The sequence below is a fragment of the Lethenteron reissneri genome, chromosome 55, assembly GCF_015708825.2.
Source record: "Lethenteron reissneri isolate LAM-NWPU_2019-01 chromosome 55, ASM1570882v1, whole genome shotgun sequence".
In the NCBI taxonomy this organism is placed as follows: domain Eukaryota; kingdom Metazoa; phylum Chordata; class Hyperoartia; order Petromyzontiformes; family Petromyzontidae; genus Lethenteron; species Lethenteron reissneri.
In genome coordinates, this window is record NC_083833.1 from 2,663,507 (window position 1) to 2,676,240 (window position 12,734).

At 45.5% G+C, this 12,734-nt stretch overlaps 1 protein-coding gene across 1 annotated transcript in view; it reads right to left on the reverse strand.

Annotated features, from left to right (window-relative positions):
• Positions 1–699: 699 nt before the first annotated feature.
• Positions 700–12,734, reverse strand: part of LOC133356806 (chemokine-like protein TAFA-1) — a 228,033-nt gene continuing 215,998 nt past the window's right edge. Inside the window, exon 5 of the transcript XR_009756898.1 lies at positions 700–1,015. The gene's annotated coding sequence lies outside the window, so the exon portion shown is untranslated. The remainder of the gene's footprint in view (positions 1,016–12,734) is intronic.

Sequence of the window (12,734 nt, forward strand, 5' to 3'; positions counted from 1 at the left end):
AACACAACTGGTAATTTTAACGGATACTGGTACATCATTTAACGTAAATATGTTTTTCTCACGAGCTTTGCACATCATGAGATGCGATTGGTATACTCCCGTCTCCTTTGCAAATTCGCTTCAAGTACAATCACCATGTTATTATTACGAAGCCACTTTTTTTTGCACAATCTGGCACAGACACAGATGCTTCCAATGGATGTATGTTGAACTTCTATCGCACCGTACGTAGCCAACCATGTTCATTGGAGGTGCGGGGGAAGGACAACGAGGTAAATACAAAAAGCAGTTCTGAAAGAAATTCGTTTTCAATCTAGGTTTAAAAGTGACATCGCTCCCAGTGGCTTCTATACATCGGAAGGAAGAGCGTTCCAGACGGCCGCAGAAGCGCATCTGAGAGCGTGCGATGTGGTGACCACCGCCTTTGTTTGATTGCCAGCCAGAAGCTGCTGCTGCTGCTGCGAAGATGAGTTGAGTTGGCGTGATGGTTTATACTCCTTGACGAGAGCAGCGAGGTCATGGGGTTCATTTGCGGAAAGCACCTCCGATTGGCACAGTTGGCTACGTACGGTGCGAAAGAAGTTCAACATACATACACATCTACAGCACTTACCTGAGTTGACGGAGACGCCGATAAGTGGTTTGGTAAGAGTCGTTGAAAGAAGAGCCAGGCAATAATAAAGCGATTCGCACAAGCCATCAATTCAATAACTTTCTTTAATTTTATATCTTTTCATCTTTTTTTAAATCTCCACATACACTTTACTTATATAACTAAAATATAGATTTAATGAGATGTCACGGGGCACTGGAGAGGCAGTAAGGAGGAAGGAATGCCTTTATATAATGATTATTGTTTATGTACATATTTTGAACTGAAAACAGCAATGCAATGGCATGCACACCGTATGGAAGATGTCATTCGATGATTGACCGTTTTTTGCATATTCGGCTGAGGAAATAATTAGCGTCTCGTTTGAATGTCCAAATTCGTGTTCTTTTGCAACGATGTCAGCTGTGAAGAGAAATGCAGACGAAAGATAAAGTTGAAGGTGAAATAAATATAATTTAAGGATAAAACAAGGAAGGTTTTGTTTTAATGCACGAAATATTTGATTTTGTTTGACGGTTTAAAATTGTTGTTTATGTCTTTCAGCAAACTGTATTGCTGCTGTATGGTGACCACCAAAATAAGGCTCTTGTTTTTCTTCTGTCTCAGTCTTGTATTGCTGAAAGTGAATGTGCAAAATTACACAAAGACCACAGCTTCTGTGTGAAACCCTCTCTCCAACTCTTTAGACACACGCTCATACACTTTTCTTCAAATGCAGGGAGAAAGGGATAGATGTTTTGGTCAACACTTTGTTCAAAGAATAATCATCGGAGCCAACATTGTATCCCTTCTCAAACGATCACTGTTGGAAGAACGTCCCCCATCACCACCACTACCACCACCACGTGACTTCCTTCCCACAAAGGGCTTCCCATGCACCTCGCAGGGAGGGACCGATGAGCCGAGTTTGACCCTTAACCAGAGGTATTGAACTTGTCACTTTTCTGATTGCGAGGTGGGCAAACTCTCGCGGTGCCACCCAGCTCGGTCAAGAAACTCGCAAAAAAAGTGTTTCAACGAAAGTTTTACGTGAACTATTTTTGTTGGTTTGTTTTGCAACGGGGATTAGAAATCAGCTCTAACTTGTGCGCCATTCGGTTTGGAGGTAGCTCCCGAACGAAGCGGGGCAAACGAAAAACATAACTCTGATAATTATATGCACTGTCCTTGAAGTTGATTGGTCCACACCCGAGACAGCTTTCCTTTGAGCCTAGTCTCACATGGTGTTGGACCAGATGACGCCAAAAAGGCGCAAACATGACTCCTTGTAAAAAAAGAAGTGTCAGTTTTGTCGCCAGATAAAAGGATAAAAAACCAATTATCATATTTTTACTGGCAAATGAGGTTCCAATGGTGAAGCGGGCCAACTTGAAGTCTGCGCTTGGAAGGTAAAATCGGAGCACGGGATGTCGAGGGGACACGGCGAGTAGCGGTCACCGAAGCGGCTTAGAGTGTGGCGGGTCTAGCGGATGGACGGTGCTGCATCGAACGGACGGTGCGGGGGAGAGAGATAGAGAGAGGGTGTGACTCGCAAAGCGGACTCCACGCAGTGGGACAAACGCCCAGCAGACGGAGGCTCACGTCTATGCTCGCGACAGGACGGCTCGCGAGCCCAACGCCGCAATGACCCAGCGAAGGCAACCACATCGTCACTTGCATGCGGGACGGTCCACTCGTTTAGTTCGATCCCAGAGAGAGAGAGAGCGAGCGAGCGAAGAAGCTGCAGAAATTCACGCCGCACCAATTTCATTTTTTGTTATTGAGAATGCTTTTTACGCGTCGCTGTCGGTGCAGTTGGAGCGCCGGGCGTGCAAGAACGATGACTAAATAAATGCGTCTGTCAACGTTGCTCGCGTGAGCGCGGACGTCAAGCCAAGCGCGTAGCCACGGAGCCACGTGGCAACGTCATCTCCCTCCAGCGCGTTCAGGACAAAGCGACCGGTCCGCCCGCGAACGCCGTGACGGCCTTCGCGGTCGGGGACCGCGTGGCGTAGCAAGCGACACAACGTGATCGCCCCAACTCACTCCGATGGACTTTTTTTTGTGTGTTTGCCCGTCCCCCCCACCTGCTAAGGGAATTTTTAAATCCCGGGCCATACCGCTTTTGGCTCTGTTCACCTTGACCCGAGAAAACTCCATTCACGACAAGCTGCGTTAAACCCATTACTGATATAAAAAAAGTACAACCCCGGTGCCAGATGTGGCCAAAAAATAATAATAACAGGTGTGACAATTAGAGGGCACCCGGCTCAGTGATAAGCTGCCCTGCTAATGGTCGTTGGTCGTGGCTTTATCGGTGGTGGTCTAGGTGTGCCTTTCTGGGCAAAGGTAAAATAAACGTTCTATTCCTCGGTGATCGGATGTGTCACGCAAGGTTAGTGTTAATGGTGACTGACACCTGCATGACTTTATGACAGTGTCTCGATTCTAAACATACCATTGATGTACTTATAAGAGCAATGCCAATACGTTGATATTTCCCAAATCACATTACAGTCGGGGTGTTAAAGGCTCAGCGCTGCAATTGCCTGGTCACACCACTGCTAACGGCAGGTTCGCCAAGAGTCGGAGCTCTGGATACCCCCTTCAGAGGGTGTTTTTGGCCTACTCTTCCATTCTGGCCTAGAAGTCTCGAAAGAGGCGGTTGTACCCACACGCCACCTCACCAACAAGCGGCGTCAATTACAGCAATAGAAATAATACGAACCTCTGTTTTATATATTTTTCGCGGCTTTCATGGAAAGATCACAACGTGCTCTAATAATACAAACAAGATCAGACCTTTGGTTCTTTCGGTAAAGTCAGGCCTGATGACCACCGCTTGTGTTGCGATCGAAACGTCGTGATTTGTTTTATTTTATTGTATTTCTAACTTACGTGACTTGACCGAAAGAACCAACGAGTATTGATTCCTGCAGTCACGAAAGCTTCAAATCAAGATCAGACCTGCCGGTCGACTAACTGTACTGAATCCATTCGTACTGCTGGCTGGCTGGACACAGAACGGGACAATTAAAGTCGCTTGCAGATTTAATTTCAACTGCCGCGCCCGGGAATCGAACCGGCGCCCTCTGGAGTGCAAGCTCGGTGTGCTAACCACTAACAACACCACAGGCAGCGGCTATATACATATATATACCGTAACTCTACTCGTTCACGCTCAAGGGCCATTGCCCGAAACGTTGTCGTGTTTAGTTTGTTGTCCTTCGCCTGCACCACGGTTAGCTACGTACGGTGCGAACTAAAAATGTTCAACATACATATATATTCATAATCAACGTTTTTGGGTTTAGATCGCGTTATTTATAAATGTGTCGTAACCCTCCACCACCCGACGCGGCCAATCAGTAAAAAAGTGTCACGTTGACAAAAGACAAATAGTTCACTGCTTTAGCCCACCGGTGTGTTGAAGCGTGAAACAACAACATTTACAACGCGATCTAAACCCAAAAACGTTGATAACGAATAATATTGGTCGCGAAAGCTTACGTGTTATACATATATATATTTTTCTTTTAAGGCAGCGTTATTTTATTTGTTGAGGTTTTTTTTCTAACGTTAATTGTGCTTGCGTCGGCATGGCACACGAGGGGGTGGATGGCCTAGCCCCACGCCGCGACCGCCTTTGTCTCCCGAGTGGCGACGTTTACACATCGCACCAGGTGCTCATTTGAGGCTGAGTCGACCTAGGGGAGTCGCACAACCGGTTCAGATAATCGTCACTGGTGGTGGCCGTGAGCGGGATTCGAACTCAGGTCGCCGGGTTCGTAGCACGGCGCACTAATCATTACTCTAACATCGCTGGTGCGACACGACCCGTTGCAGAGTCATCAAATAATGTTCAATAAATATTGGCATCGTCGGCTAATTGCCACATCGCAATGCATTACCGGTTCCTGTGTAACAATGAAGGGCATTGCTCATTGTTACAGGCGCGTAACGACTCATTGATTAAGATGAACTGCTCACGATGCACACGAGTTGAATCGCACGTACAACAATTGTCAACAGCTCTGATTTGCAAGCTACGCAAAATGTGCACGATTGCACCGTTTGTGTGTGTGTGTGTGGCGCTGTTGCGGCGAACATTAGACAAACAATACAAATACGGTGGCGCAAACAAGACGGGGAATAAACACTGGCCGAATCAAAATTGCGACATTTTCGTGAAATCGTACGGTTGTGTGGTGGCTGTGATTCACTGCACGACCAATCAGTACGGGCAGTGTCTCGTCATTGCGTCACTCATGCCCTCGTGCATTGCCAATGCGTTGCATTGCTAATCTCGGTCAGTCGACCCGTGGCACCTGGGTCTGCCCCGTGACCTCCTGCCAGCGGGCGTTCGACACTTCACGTGGCCTCAATGTGCACATGGCCTGGCACAAGCGTCGTGGTGACGTCACCGCCACTTAGTGGCGAATGGCGGTTGTTGTTGTTGTTTAGGATGTGTGTGTGTCTGGCTGTGTGTCTAGGTGTGTGTTAAGGATGTGTGTGTGTGCGTTCGCTCGTATTCAACGTGACGAGTACCTGGTGCGATGGGTAAACATCGCCACTAGGGAGACAAAGGCGGCCGGGCGTGGTGTTTGGTCCACCCACCGCCTCGTGTACCGTGGCGGCCTTCGTAGGTGCTCGCTAACAGCACTTGCCCCAACAGTCTGTTACAGACTATACGGGGGATCTTTGTCTTTAGTGTGCAACGTGGCCTTGGGCAGGTAGCAGACTGAGAAGGGAGCAGGGTGCTCCCAGTCCACCCTTGTTTTCGCTTCTCGGCGTACAAGAAATCTGGAGCAGGTGTTTTGTTTTCCTTTTGATGATGATGATGACCGTTATAAAGATGAAGACCGCAACGACAATGATGATGAATATTGGTAACGATTTTTTTGATGGTTATTATGATGTTGATGATGGAGCTGCTGTTTTTGTTGTTGCTGATTTTCGATTCTGATATTGTTGATGGCAATGATGATTAAGATTATGGCAATGATTTTAAAAGTGTTTTTTTTAATGTAGTAGGAAACTAAGCAGAGAAAATATAGCTATGCTTCGAGAGGATTACACTCACGCATCCACACAGATAAGTTCGAGTAGTACATGTTTGTACCGTCTTCCTGGCCGTGTTTCAGCCCAGCAGGTATGGGAGTTTTCAAACCTCCATGTGTCTCACCAGCCCTTGGCTCCCACTGTGATGGATTTCAGGGGTACCAATGCGTACAAACCAGAAGTTAACGCAGGGATTTCGCAAAAGCGTGAAAGCAACCCCGAAGCTTCATAGGCCTCGCCAAACGCCAAGGTGATTCCCTGCTCAATTTAGCATTGAAATGATGCCGCCCCTGCCTGTTTACAGCCAATGGTGTAAATTTCCGTTCCTATGGCAGGAACGAGTCCATCCATTGGACAACCGCCTTTGACGTGTAAAAATGTTTCCAATTTTTCGATTTAAAGCTTTCGTGACTGCAGGGATTCATCTTCTTGGTTCTTTCGGTAAAGTCACGTAGAAGGGAAATAATAAAATTATGAAAAGAAAACATAATAAAATACAATTCTCACGACGTTTCGGCCACAACGCAAGCAGCCACCCTCAGGTCTGAATGGGACGCTGTCTTTCCGACAGACCTGCTCTCCACCTGAGGACGGCTGCTTGCGTTGTGGCCGAAACGTCGTGAGAATTGTATTTTTTTATGTTTTATTTTTATCATTTTATTATTTCCCTTCTACGTGACTTTACCGAAAGAACCAAGAAGATGTTTCCAATTTTTTTAAATCCACGCCAGAGGGAAGGTGAGCTTAGCCCACTGACCTGCTCCTCACGGTCAACGATCCGTCACTGTTATATCTCTCGCAAGGAAGAGTAGGCCAAATACCCTTTAGAGGGACTTCATAAAACTCCCTCTAGTGGGAGGCGCTTCTACCAGCAGTGGCCAGAGCAGGCGATCGCAGGGCCGAACCATTTACCGTCGGCTATTATCATCCCACCAGTTAAGAATATATAGTCCAATTTGTTTTGGCCGATATCATAACTGAGTTAACCTTTTTACGGCGTTCAGATTTCGCACAGTCGGCATACACAAACGCTCTGCTAAGTGAGCAGAACAATTGTTGTCAGTTTTAAGGACGCTAATATCGCAGGTCGGTGCGCACTACGGCGTCGTGATTACAGGGTCGCTGTGGGTCCATTGCCTCCGTTTACTGGTTGATTATGGCCTTTTGTAGAGAAGCTTTCTATTTGCGCGCACAAACGGCAAAGAATGTGACTTATTGACATGCCATCCGAGTGTCTGCGGCGATGTTTGTTTAGCGAGGGACAATGCCCATTTGTCGTTAAGGTCTCTGGGATTTAAACGTACACCCGTGTATATGTGTATCATGTGTATGTATACATGGAAGGATGACGCTGCCTGATGTGTTTTTCGGGTTGTACCGAGTCTTGCTGAGGCATTGCGTCGTCTTGACACTTCCTCTGCACGTGCTCGTAGGAGCTTCTAAATACCATTGGTACCTCATTTGCCAGTAAAAAATATGATAATTGTTTTTTTACCCTTTTATCTGGCAACAAAACTGACACCTTTTTTTACGAGGAGTCATGTTTGCATAGACCACAATACCTGCAGTCATAATGCAAACAAAAAACGTAACTCTGATAATGTATGCAGTGTCTTTGAAGTTGATTGGTCCACACCCGAGACAGCTTTCCTTAGAGCCTAGTCTCACATGGGTTGGACCAGATGACGCCAAAAGGCGCACAACTCAAAGACAATGCACCATCAGAGTATGAGAGCTCGGGGTAAGCATTTACACCATTGGTACCTCATTTGCCAGTAAAAAATATGATAATTGGTTTTTTACCCTTTTATCTGGCAACAAAACTGACACCTTTTTTATAACTTCAAGGACAGTGCATACATTATCAGAGTTATGTTTTTTGTTTGCATTATGACTGCAGGTATTGTGGTCTATGCAAACATGACTCCTCGTATAAAAAAGGTGTCAGTTGTTGCCAAATAAAAGGGTAAAAAACCAATGATCAGCTTCTAAATAGTTCCTGAACCGAGCTTGCGCAGCACAAACCAAGGGACATCTACCGCAGGCAGTACGTAGAGTTTGCGATTGATTTGCGATCGGTTGGGGCGCATATGCAGGAGTGAGGAGGAGGAGAAACGGGTGAGGGAGACGGGCATTGCAGTGGCACGCAGCGATTGTTGGCCAAGCAGGAGACCTGTTAAATCAGATCTTGATGCGCGTGTGTTGACTGCAACAGCTTGCAGGGATCTGGCAAACGGAAGTGGATATTTAGTAGTGGTGGTGGAATCCTGCATCGGCCACAAAGCCCTCCTTCTGATCTTGCGGGATGTATTATTAATATTTTATTTTGTTTCACAACATGGATGATTACGCAACCAGGCAGCGCTGTTGAAAAGCAACCAGTTGCACCGTCAAAGTAAGGACGTTCAAATCCCCTCCCGGTGTTTTCCGGGTCGTACGGGCGTGTTTGTCTGGCGCGATGCGACCACGTGTCGCTTCACGTACTGGGGGGGGGGGGGGGGGGAAGAGCCGCCTTCCAGCGGTACGTGGAGCGAAACGTCGGCCGTCGCGCCGAACAGCACGCGGTACGACCCGAAGACAGATCAGAGACTCAAAAAAAAACCCTGCGAAACACGTGCGCCGTTGATGATTTCAAGCCCCATTCGGGACTTGACTACGCACATCGCCCCCTCCTTAGCCAACGAAGTAGATTTCACTTTAACAGAAAGTCACTGAATGGTGAAGCGATCGAAAGGCGATCTCAGGGGTCGGCAACCTGCTGCTCCGGCACCGCACGGAGGCTCTTTCAGGAACTGTTTGCGTGAAGTTATTTATTCAGCACCGCCTTCTCGTATTCACCACACAGTGCATTGCGGCTCCTTGAAATTTAGAGTTTTTTTTTTACCGAACAAAAATGTCTCTTCCTTGTTGTTTTTTTTGGTCGCCGAACCCTGGACTAGCCCCCTGCCGTGGTACATTCGGAATTTCACCGCTGACGCAGGGCCACTGACAAATAAAAAAATCGCCCAATGCCCGTTTGAGCAGAGACATTTTAACATTGACTCTTATACTCTTAGGTTTTTTCGTTAAAGTCACGTAGGTAAAAAAAAATAAAATTAATAAAAGTAATAATAGAATGAAAATAATTATTTTATTAAAAAAATAAAAATAATAAAAGTAATAATAGAAATAAAATAATTATTAAATAAAATGAGTATTTTATTAATATATTTTTTATTTTTTTAATAATAGAAGTAATAATAGAAATAAAATAATTATTTTATTTATATTATTACTTTTATTATTTTTATTTTTATTTTTTCCCTATGTGACTTTACCGAAAAAAACCGAAAAGTATGAATCCTTGCAGTCACGAAAGCTTCACATCTAGAATTGACTCTTATCCCGGTACAAAGGACTTATGGAGAAAGTGCCGTTAGCGAGCACCTATGAAGGCCGGCACGGCACACGAAGGGGTGGGTGGCCAGCACCACGCCCGGCCGCCTTTGTCTCCTGAGTGGGCGATGTTTACACACCGAGGTTACTCATTTGAGGCCGAGTCGACCTAGGGAAGGCCCAGACAATCGTCACCGGTATTGGCTGCGAGATGGGGAATCAAACTCGGGTCGCCGGGTTCATAGCACAGCGCGCTAACCGCTACACTACCCGCTACACACCGCACCCCATTTAACAACAACAACAACAAACGCCATTCGCCACTAAGTGGGGATGACGTCACCACGGCGCCTGTGCCAGGCTACGTGCACATTGAGGCCACGTGAAGTGTCGAACGCCCGCTGGCAGGAGGAAATGACGGGGCAGACCCAGGCGCCAGGGATCGACTCACTGAGATGGCTGGCCGATGCACCACCTGTGTCCCCTACCGTGCCAACTTGCCGTGTTTTATTCACCCGGCGCTCCGCTCGTTGTTGTGAGCACGTACACACACGCGCGCGCGCGTTGTGCCCGTCGGCGATTCTATTTCCCGCAACGCGCATTGCACTTTGCGCCGAAAAGTGCTCATGTGGGGCCGATTATGAAGCAAAAAACAAAGAACCACACACGGTCCTTCACCGCTAGCGAGGGGAAGAACACGACGGAAATTTTGGGGGCGGTTCACGGACACGGAGGTAGGGAAAGCCACCGTCGTCTGTCCGCTTCGATTACAGACACGAAAACCGTGCCCTCTCTCCCCGCAGTCCTCCCTCTGCACCCGCAGCTTCCCCCACTTCAGATAATTGAATATGAAGGCAGCGATGGAATTAAGAAGTGTTTGAATTACGCAAGTGTCAGAATGCCCTGTCTTGGGTGCTTTTTTTTGGTCTTTAAAGGAGTCCATAATTGGAAAGCAATCAGCTGAGATGCACGTGGGGTAAGAATTGAAATGGTAAAGATTGACGGTGGTGGTGGGGGGCGAGGTGGGGTGGGTAAGCTACTGGTTAATTTTGACGCGCATTTCAAATACATTTGTCTGGATGGGCTGAGTTACGAAGCCAATAATTGGTCTGCAGGGAAAACGTTTTTTTTCCCCTACTTATTTCCAATAAATGTTTTAATAAGGGGTATGGAGGTGTACAGTGATAATCAAGCTCTCTGCGGGCAAGGTTTGGGTGGGTCCTGTGCTTGACTTGCTGCGCCGGAGATTTGTGAAAAAGAGCTTTATAGCCCATCGGATTCCTCCAGTGTCAATACTGATTATGATCAAGATTCTAGGTTTGAAGCTTTCGTGACTGCAACGATTCATACTCTTAGGTTTTTTTCGGTAAAGTCACGTAGGTAAAAAAAAAATTAAAAGTTAACAAAAGTAAAAATGAAAATAAAATAAAATAATAAATAACGACGTTTCGGAGGCAACACAAGTCTCCGTCATCAGGTGGGACCGTCACAGCTAAAATTACTGCATCAAGTGAGGAACATTCCAAAAGACCAGCCCTTAAATACAAGTTAAGGAGGGAGGGCTTATCTGAATGTGGTAACCAGGGAATGGAACGTGGGGGTGGTGGGCGGGGCTACAAGAGAAATTGATCAACGTCGACCTATGCAATACAACAATCGGTGTACCTCGACCTAAACCGACGTTGGTTGAGAATCCAAATACAAGATGGGGCAGCCGATGGCGACGCGGCAATTGGATTTGTGACCCCCAGTTGTGCGGATCTTTGGCTGCTCTCACCTAAGCATGGAGATACTACGATTTTATATATCGCGTTACGATATATAACATCAAACAATCGTGCCCTTATCCGTTTTGGCTAATGCCGTCATTGTGATTTATCGTTGCTAAAAAAACAAACATATATTACATTTACTGGCAAAATAATTATGAAGTGACAAACACAATCTTCAAGTTTCTAATCGGCTATTGCCAATTAAATGAGCTCGGATGATACATCAACATTTCCTAGCTCTTTTGATTAGTGTAGCCGAGGGCGTTTGCATCATACGCGTTGTAGATTGTAAAGTCGCAGTGATGAAGCTTTTGCTGAGTGAACTGGAGTTGAGTAACGCTTTAAAGTCATCTCTTTTGCGACAGTGTGTTCCATGGCCACATCTCTTCTGTTCTACCCGTGTTCCTTTTAATTGATGAATACGAATATAAGTTCCTTTATAAAATAATTTTCATGGGATACAGTGGGTCAATTAATAATATTATCACGTCTGGTCTTCTTAGAATTATGTAGGTTGTAACTATGTGTTCCCGATTTTGGGCAAATTTGAAATATCTGAAAATTAGTCCTAGCTATCATATTTTTGGATGATCCTAAAACCATTTTTTTTGTTTCACATTGGTCAAAAGGTATGATATGATGTCGCATGTCATGTCATTTCCATGATTTTTGCCACCAAAAGTGTTTTTCACGTGACATCGGGTGATGTCATTTTCGTTAGCACAAAGATGAGTCGTGTTATTACATCATTTAAACCATCTGAAAGAGAACCTGCAATTCTCATTTAAATTAAAAAACATCCAACATTCTAAGTTTAAAAACAAATCCAAAATCCATCCCGAGGAGGAGGTTAATCAATGGCCACCGGTTGCCGAACGAATACATTCTGAGGTCGAACTCATGACACACAAAGTGCTTGCCACAAATGAACCACAATATCTTGCTGATCTCATCAACGAGTTAAAACCATCACGCGAACTCCGCTCATTCTCGCAGTGGCGACTTCTGACTAGCCATCGAACAATCGAACAAAGACGGTCACTGCATCGCACGCTTCTGCGGCCGTCTGGAACGTTCTTCCTTCCGATATTCGGAAGCCACTGGGAGTTACACACTTTTAAATCTCAATGAAAAACTAATTTCTTTAGAACTGCGTTTTGTGCTTAGTTTGTCCTTGCACGCCCCCGAACCTCGGATTAGCACGGTTGGCTACGTACGGTAGGAAAGATGTTCAAAATACATATTCCAGCGTGGCATATGATATATTTTGAAAGCCCCAAGTCTGGGCTGGCTTCTGTGCATTCAACACGACGGGAAAGCGCAATGCAGAACCACGGATGTGATCCACATTTCTAATCGATCTCGGCAGGAAAATGGGGGGAAATTCCATGAATTTGGAAATGTATTTTTAAGCCGTGCGATTTAAACTTTGTGAAAGCGAAACGGGGTATCGATCAAGCGAAAGTTTAATTTAATTTGGAAGGAAATAAATGAGAAAAGCATGCGGCAGATAGATGTATTAACCTTGCAATGTCCTGCTCAGGGAGGGTTTAATTTGTAGCTGCGCACCTTATTAACTTTAGTAAATATTGAGCTGTATGTTATGCATCATCTATTTTTCATGTATTTAATAGCTCAAACTGCAAAGTGTTTCCCAATCGTTTTAACAAATGGAGAAAAAAAAACATGGATTGCTCTATTCTTTGAAAACGTGTAAAAGATTTACGAGGTAAGTCTTTTTTTCTTTAATCACGATTGCTCAGCGCAGCCCCAAAGCCCCCCCTCCCCCCAAAATAGAAATAATCCAGCACGATCAAAGTTATATTCGATAAGAGTGTAACACGTTTTTTGATTTGAACAAGGCTATGAGAACTTGGATGAGAGACGATGATTGGAGAGAATTCCAAAGTCGAGCAGTGCAGCGTACAGAGTCG